At 35.8% G+C, this 8,296-nt stretch overlaps 1 protein-coding gene across 1 annotated transcript in view; it reads left to right on the forward strand.

Moving 5' to 3' along the window:
• Positions 1–8,296, forward strand: part of LOC144970676 (carnitine O-palmitoyltransferase 1, liver isoform-like) — a 78,181-nt gene that overhangs the window by 41,869 nt on the left and 28,016 nt on the right. The gene's annotated exons all lie outside the window — the stretch shown is intronic.

An 8,296-nucleotide genomic window follows, 5' to 3' on the forward strand; every position in this document is an offset into this window, starting at 1 on the left:
AACAAGCCAATGAAACTAAACAAAAGAAACTGCATAGTAAAATAAAGAGAGTAAAAATGACTCTTAGCAAAGATACAATACAACACAAAGTAAACGACGTTTCGACCTTTGGCCTTCTTCGGGTAAATAAGAAATGGAAATAGTATTAGATTACTTTGGCATTATTTTACTATACATTTTATTGACTCATTTAAGCACCTGTAGATTTTTGGTAAAAGGAACTGCCTCGCCGGGACGTTTGCCTCACAGCAATCGCGTTCACGGCCGAATGGTTGCTGATGTCCTCAGTCATTGACACGCCTCGGTGGATTTCTTTATTATCGCTGATGAATGTGTAGATCTATTTGTAATTTTATCATAGTTCTTTGTGTATGATTGACACGACCTGCTGAGGGTCAAAATTTATGACTCTCCTCCTTGCATAATGATTGAAGTTAATCGGGGGAAACCGGTGTGTAAGCATTTTCTAATTTATTCTCTGTCCCAGTCTGAAAATTAAAAAGAAACTCTCAAACCTTGGACTTCAAGGAAGTCTACGAGAAAGTCCCAGGTTTTAGAGTTTTTGACGAGAGGAGGGACATTTTAATCGATCGTTATTTATTGAAGGACGAGTATTCTTGGCCGACATTTTAAATACGGTTTTGTTTTGTTTTGTTTTTCTCCCGGAGTAATCGTCTCAATTGGTATTATGTCGAGGTGATCTTGTAGCTGAACTTTGGATTTTAGGCTAGGTACACACATTTACAGACCGGATAACCGAACGCAGTTATGGGCCTGTTTTAACATTGTTATAATGGACAATATTTTGCGTTGGTTTAAGAATATTTCCATTACAACAATGAGCCCATAATAATTTGGGTCATCAGACCTGCTAATATGAACACGTAAATAACAATGTGAAATTGAATGTAATGCTTCAATTTAATATACGAAAACAGTTAAAATGGACGTTTCGGGTTTCCCCTTTATCAACAAAACAGGACGAATGAAACACTACAGACAAATGAGACAATGCGATAGTGGCATTGTTAACAGTGCAGCTGACAAGTTGAAGGTTCGCTGTCAACAATGTCAAGTAGATTATGTAATTATTTATTTACAATACTATGATTATGTTGGTTTTTGTCAATTAGTAATTCTATTTATATATGTGTTCTATATTGGCTAACTGCCTAAATTAAACGTTGAATCAGGTATTTAATCTAAAATATGAAAGAAACAAGGTCGAATCGGCAGTTTTACAGACTAAACGTCCAGGTTTATTTTATTAATTTGATCTCACGACCCCGGGCATGTGGATAGTGACGTCACCAGACCATTTCCCTACAAGACCCAACTGTCACTGATGCAATGCTGGCTTTATCCTCTGCCTTTCTTTATTATTCTAGTATCGTAATTACGTTTTGCGGACATGTTCGCAACATTCGCAAAACTATGAATATTTTGGCCCCACCTGTTGCAGAGCTATATATCTACACATGTATCTTGAATTCGATATTTTTTAAAATGAAAAAATTGGTGTCAGAAGTCAGAAGAGCACGTCATATTCAATATTACCCAAAGTGTCAATCAGGTATTATGTCGGAATAAATTAGATTGAACTTTCTTTTTTTTTTTTTTTTGAGCTTTTTTATATACCTAGCACAATATCCACTAAACGTGCTCAAAGCGCTTTACAGGGATCCCTGGTTAACAGCAACACTTAACCAGGGCTGAGAATCTTCCGCCTAAATGGTGGTTTATCTCCGCCCATCACCATCACTATTCCGCCTTTTAAAAAGACTCACCACAACCACTACTTCAACATCCCTATCACCACTACTTTTACAACCACCACCTGTACTACAACAACCATCACATCATCATTACTATCACCACCAACACCACTACAGCTATAACCACTACTACTACAACTACCATCACATCATCATCCCTACCACCACTACTACAACAACCAACACCACATCATCATTCCTACTACCAATACAACTACATCCTCCTCTGTACTCATCACTACATTCACTTTGAGCTCTCTCTCTCTCTCTCTCTCTCTCTCTCTCTCTCTCTCTCTCTCTCTCTTTACTCATCACGACATTCACTTTGAGCTCTCTCTCTCTCTCTCTCTCTCTCTCTCTCTCTCTCACACACACACACACACACACACACACACATCAGTAAAGTGCACCCAGTTCTTTAGCCTCGATAAGTTTTCACTTTTCATCTTCATGTACTTAACAATGATACACACACACACACACACACACACACACACACACAAATCAATAAAGTGCACCCAGTTCTTTAGCCTCGATAAGTTTTCACTTTTCATCTTCATGTACTTAACAAGGATACACACACACACACACACACACACACACACACACACACACAAACAAACACAGAGGATTCAATTAAAACGTTAATTTCCTGGCAATTGCCAACATGAAACATACGTTAACTTAATATTTACGATTAACAAATAAAGCACATACACACCTAATAATAAAGTTCACTAAGTACTTTAACCTCGGTTAATTTTTCACTTTAATCTCTCTGTACCTATCACTATATTCACTTTGAGCAGTTTCTCTCTCTCTCTCTCTCTCTCTCTCTCTCTCTCTCTCTCTGTGTTTGTCTCTCTCTCACACACACACACACACACACACACACACCTGGGTGGGGTTCCTGACCTCCCATAGTGGGCCAGGGGGTACATACTATGTCTTCTATCCCCTTATATCTGTTTTCCAACATGCTTTCTGTCTTTGTCTTGGAATGAGATTACTTGGTTTTGTCCTGGCCCTGGCCAGAGTCCTAACTGGAAGGGAAACAGTCAAATGCACAGTTATTGTTTTGGGAGATGATATTTTTTTCCTTGTAAATCATCTCTCTGTTATGTATTATTATATTTGTTATTTTGAATGTATAATGTAAACATTTGAGTGTATTCCTCTTTGTGCCCGGATGAGACTTATAGGTGATTTCAAACTAATTAGATTGGTGGTATGCTCTTGGAATCTACATCTGATCCCTTTTTGTTCCCTTCCCCTATGTCTTACTTTTTCTTGGGTGCTTTAATTGTAATTCTAGAACTTTTTACTATCCCATTTTCATCCTTTTTACTGGCGCTGATATGACATGACCTAAATGTGTTGCAAGCGCCGTAAACCATCAAAAACAAACAAACAAACACACACACACACAAACACACACTATCTTTCCTTCTGTCAGACAAACCTAAATCTATAAAGTGGATCATATCCTTTTCACATCAGCCATCATTCTCTCTTTTCACCTTCAAGTACACACCTTATCACCACCACCACCACCACCACTATGTTCATCATCACTGCCACTACTACTACAACCACCACCATCGCCACACCATCATTTCATGAAGCAACACCATTACTACAACCACCTCCACCACATCATCATCATCACCATCATTGCCACCACCACTACATCATCGCAACACTCTCACCATTAAAACAACAATCACTACCACATCCTTACCACCACTACTACAACCTCCTCCAACACAACAATATCACCACCACCACTTCTGCAACCACCACAACCACATACATTATCATTACTGCCACCACTAAAACAGCCGCCATCATATCATTATTACCACCACACCTACCATTCATTTTAATATTTTATTCGTCATAAATTGGTTTTGGAACTTTACTTGATTTGAAACAAGGGGTATTAGGATGATTATATATCTCAGTAGATTATATTTTGTTTGCAGAAATTCCTGTTTAAGCATTGAAGTTGTTCGAAATTGTTTCTGAAATTTACGTGAGCCAAATTTTAAGTTGGCGTCTCTGGTCAACTTGAAACAAGGGATGTGGGCATTAGTGAATCTGTGAATACCGGAGATGTATGTGGCGACTACCACTACTACTACAACCATCATCACATCATCATCCTTACCACAACTACTACAACCACCACCACATCATTATCCCTACCACTACCATTACTACAACCACCATGTTATAATTACACTTTCAGTTTTTGAAATTCCTCCGAGTTATGTCAGAAATTGCTGGGAGACACATTTTGGATTGCATCACAATAACTTTTAATGAAATTTAAATTTATAGGTTATTTTTGCATGGATGGTTCTTGATCTAGCGCTGAAAAATCTCCTCCTTTTTAGTGACCAGTCATTCTCACCCCTGCGTAACATTTAGGACGGGACGTGAAGCCAATTAGCCGATATTACAATTTTTTTTCGGACGGAGATGAAGAAAATTGAATGTAAAGTCAAAATGTGACCCACCGTCTCAAAGCAATATTATACCGGAATGAACCGGATGATGGAAATTGAATGAATAGCTACAAACATTCAACTTTAGGTTGATTTCTAGTTTATAACGTGGATAATATATTATACAATATCTTCAACTGAAAGCGTGGGTGGCACGACAAGTCCGAAAATAATATAAGTTCAAATGTTTATTTGTGGCCAATTGGCCAACAGTCATAACATCTCTCTGAACAAATTATTATTCCAACAGTTATAATAATGATGATAAAGGGATAACATTATTTTAGTAATAATTTATAGCTTTTAAAAAAGCAATAATAATAATAGTAATATTAATGGTGATGATGATGATGATAATAATAATAATAATAATAATAATAATAATAATAATAATAATAATAATAATAATAATAATATTAATAATAATAATAATAATAATAATAAATAATAATAATAATAATAATAATAATAATAATAATAATAATAAATAATAATAATGAGCATATTTCTAAAGATAGAACTAAGTTATTATTATTATTATTATTATTATTATTATTATTATTATTATTATTATTATTATTATTATTATTATTATCCTATTATCACTATTATTATTATTATTATTATTATTATTATTATTATTATTATTATTATTATTAACGCATTTTGTTGACAAAGAGGAAATCCGAAACGTCCACATTATCTGTATTTGTTAATTCAATTGAACCTTCAATTCCATTTCACTATTGTTATTCAAACTCAAACCAAAATAAAATATTGTCCCTTACAACAATGTTAAACAAGCCTAGAATAAAATGTGTTTGGTTATCAGACCCGCTAATCATATTATGTACACGAAGGCAAAGCCCCTTGTACTGTAACACAAGAGTAAATCAGATATTCCCCCTAGGCTCCATCATTAGTATAAGATGTTATAAGCTCTATTGATTTTCCTTCCATGTATGCCTACATACTTTTCCATGTTCGAAGCTTCGAAAGCTTATCAATTTTTTTGTTCTTTTTAAAATTATTATTTGAAAAAATATTTCTTTCTTTTTTAAAAAAAATATTTAATTTGTGCAAGCAGATTTGTTCAAAGTTTCAAAATCTAGATTTCAATTTTTTAATTTCCTTTTTTTATTATTTATTTATTTATTTATTTATTTATTTTTTTTTGATCTTTCATTTTTGTTACTTTTTCTTTCTTTTCTTTTTTTTTTTTCTTGTGTGAAAATAAACTCATCCATATTCTAAGTTTCGAAAGCTAGCCAACTTTTTTTTTTCCCGTTGCGCCGCGCCTCCAAGCTTGGTTTATAGTTGGACAAAAATAAAACGTAGCTTTTCATCGTGTGTGGCGACATGAAACAACGTCTCTGTTTTGCAGCTAACAATAGACTGTTTACAGTTACTGTCAGCTTGACGGAATAGAAATCGGGATATTATACTCCAGCTTCAAGAACAAAAGAGCTCCTTACCATTGAACGCAGCAGGTGCTATTGTTTTCCTCTATCTATCTACGCCTTTTCTGTAGTGTGAACCTCATTGTTCAATTTGAGGTTCCTGAGTGGAGCGATAAAATAAGGAGCTTGGATCAGGTTTATTATGTTCCATGAATGATAAAAGATGTATCTAATTGCTGCGAGTTACAAAAACTAGAATCTAAAATTTCGAGTCATTTTAACTTTGAATCACTTTTGGCATCTTGGTCACCTCCGACTTATCACGTTTCGAGGCGGCGAGTCGCATATGAGTTTGGATAACCTATTAGTCGTTAAAACTTTTAATAAAAGTTCCACATAAACCAGAGAGTCACTATCCTTCTGATTTTTTTTTTTTTTTTTTTTTGTTTGTTAGTTTTTGTTTTGTTTTTTTTTTTTTTTTGTTGTAATTGTTTTGTTTTCTTTTTGGTGTCTGTCTTCTGGGTTTTTTTTTTTTTTTGGGGGGGGGGGGGGGGGTTGGACTTTTGTTTCATTTTTTGTTCTTTTTGTTTTCATTTTCTTTTTCGGTACATTTTTGCGTTGTTGCGAAAGACTGCTTTAAACATATTTTTTCCCGTTATTTCAGCCTTTTCGTGTCAATACAGCTTATAACTTGTGCTCCACTTATGCCCCAGATTGACGGGGGAAAAAAAGCACACAAAAAAAAACAACAAAAAAACCCCCAAAAAGCCCAGTCCGCCGGCCTTGTCAATCCCAATGATGTGACCTATCGTTCCAGAACAGTATTCTGTCGGTTTGAACTAGACACCAGAAAATGATTTTAAAAGTTAAGATGACAGGAAATGTGAGATTTTGTTTTTTGTCCTCACTGAAGCCAGAGCTGGCAACTATACGCCAAAAAGGCGTATTATTATCATAATCATCATTCTCTTAGTGAGAAAAGGGAATGGGATTGAACGAGGTAGATAGATAGATAAAGATTGATAGATAGATAGAGATAGATAGATAGATAGAGAGAGAGAGAGAGAGAGAGAGAGAGAGAGAGAGAGAGAGAGAGCGTGTGTGTGTTTGGTGTTCAATTCCCTTTAAGGTCATATTGTTCATGACCGTGTTATTACTGCGATTTGACTCTACTATCCGGTTACTGGTCTCATTATTGGCAAATCATGACAATGTCATGTCCTGATTTTGTCATTGTCTTTCTTGTTATGATGAAGTGTAATGTCTTCCTGTTTTTGTTGTCCTGTGGTTTTCGTTGTTTTTGTTGTTGTTGTTGTCGTCGTCGTTGTCATAATGGATCGATGACCGAGGGGTACTGTAACAAAAGTCAAGTTAAGCATGGTCACTTGTAAATGACATTGATGGAGCTCCCCAACCCCATCCCCCCCCCCCCCCCAGAAACTGGACCCTCTATGGTGCTATGCGTTTTGGTAATTAAAAAGAACAATAACAATGAGCTTCGTGACGTAAATTTCGTTCAATCTATAGAATGAATGACATTGACGTCACTCAGCTTTTTTGCTATTGTGTTCAGACATTCATTGTGGTAATTAGTTCTCACTAAATCAAATCAATCAGCCTAAACGTTCAAGATTATATATAGTTTTGTGTGTTGGTACGCTGTATCTGGCTGGCGGATATTAGTATTTTACCAAAACGCATAGCATCAATAGAATGAAGTTGATATCACTCAGCTCTTTTGTAATGTTTATAGACCACAAGTCAAGCGATAAGTCAAGTTCTTGCTAAATTAAAATCATCAGACCTTAAACGTTTAAGGCTATGTGGTCTTGTGGTATGACACTCGCTTTCGGATAGGAAGGTCCTGGGTTCGAGCTTCTCGGCGCGTAGTTGAGTCCTTGGAAAAGGCTCTTTACTCACATTCTCTCACAGTACTCAGGTGTAAAATGAATACCTGACCGTTAACAGTGTTGTCTCTGTCCGAAAAAAAATTGTAATATCGCCTAACAGGCGTCATGTCTCGTCCTACATGGTAAGTGTTGCTGTTGGCCAGGGACCCCTTGTAAAGCGCTTTGAGCACATTTAGTGGATATTGGATATTGTGGATATATAAAGCTCAATTTTAATTATTTTTTAAAGGTCAAACGTAGTTTTGTAATATGTTGGTACGTTTCATTTGGCGGGCATAATATGTTGTGAGTATTTTTTCAAAATACAAAGCATCAAATGACCATAGTGAAATGAACTGTGTAAATGTATTATTTATTCATCGTGTTATGCCACAGTGTCGGCCGTAGCCTGATGGTAGAGGCTAGGGGCTGAGTGAGCTTTAAAAAAAAAAAGATAATTATTTACGTATTATTATAATGTTATATTCATTTTTTATTTATTTTTATGACTCCTCATATCTCCACAACGCCCCCCCCCCCCCCCCCCCCCTCCTGGCTGCCCTTTTACATCTCCAGACGTGGAAACTTATCGATGGATCATTTGGAATTATCTTTTGAGTTATTCCCCCTTTTAACCAGACGATTAAATCACTTCGGGGCACAGTCATAATACCATATTATTGGGTTGTCGCCCTTGGAAGATTCCATGAAGTTTATTTTCA

Source organism: Berghia stephanieae, chromosome 4, assembly GCF_034508935.2.
Source record: "Berghia stephanieae isolate SIO BIC M18660-M18661 chromosome 4, UCSD_Bste_1.3, whole genome shotgun sequence".
Classification (NCBI taxonomy): Eukaryota; Metazoa; Mollusca; class Gastropoda; order Nudibranchia; family Aeolidiidae; genus Berghia; species Berghia stephanieae.